The sequence below is a fragment of the Egretta garzetta genome, unplaced genomic scaffold (genome assembly GCF_000687185.1).
Source record: "Egretta garzetta isolate BGI_Z169 unplaced genomic scaffold, ASM68718v1 scaffold17, whole genome shotgun sequence".
In the NCBI taxonomy this organism is placed as follows: Eukaryota; Metazoa; Chordata; class Aves; order Pelecaniformes; family Ardeidae; genus Egretta; species Egretta garzetta.
Genome location: NW_009260136.1, coordinates 493335 through 494140, shown reverse-complemented (window position 1 = coordinate 494140; position 806 = coordinate 493335).

Here is an 806-nt window from a genome sequence, read left to right as displayed (position 1 = left end):
CCTCAGTCCCTCCCCAGGGCCCCCTCAGCCCCCCTCAGCCCCCGGTCCCGACCGCCCAGCTCACCTATCACATCCTCCTCACATCCTCCTTGTGTCTTCTCCCAGGGACCCCCCCGCCATGTCCCCATGTCCCCTCTTCCAGGGCCCTGCAGTGCCCTCCCCAGTACCCCCATCCCACCCCGTCGCCCTTCAGCTCCGCACCCCAGGCAGGGCATCCCACCAGGCTGCTCTATCCCTCTGCTCAGCACCCCGGGGACCGGGATGGTGGGGGGCCAAGGGCAGGACCCTCCCTGACCCCTAGGTGTCCCGCCACTGGGGCCGGGGCCACCTTGAAGTGCCTTGCCTCCATGCTCCCTTTTGCTCCCAGATTCTTGCACCTGGGCTGCAATTTTTCCCCCCTTCCCTTCATCTGTTGATGGAAATGATTTACAACCGGCTTACACGGGCCGCCTGATCCGGGCCTTCGCTGGACGGTCAGATTAACCGAGGGTCCTTCTGATAAAGATAATTACAAGGGGACTCCGCATTAACTTTGCATTATTAAAGAAAGACCCAAATCTCCCCTCGCAAGCTGTTCCCGGGATTAGCAGAACAATAACTTTCATTTAGGATAATTGCCGTGGCCGGCGCTGGGGGCTGGCGGGGGGGGGACACCCTCTGGCCCATCACGCTTCGCACCAAGAAAGGCAAACGGGCCTCAGGGGAGCGGGCAGGGGTATGTGTGTGTGTCACTCTCCCGAAGCCACTTACTCATGTGCTCAGGATGCATGGGTGCTCAGGGCATCCCCACCCAGGGCCACCCCCCA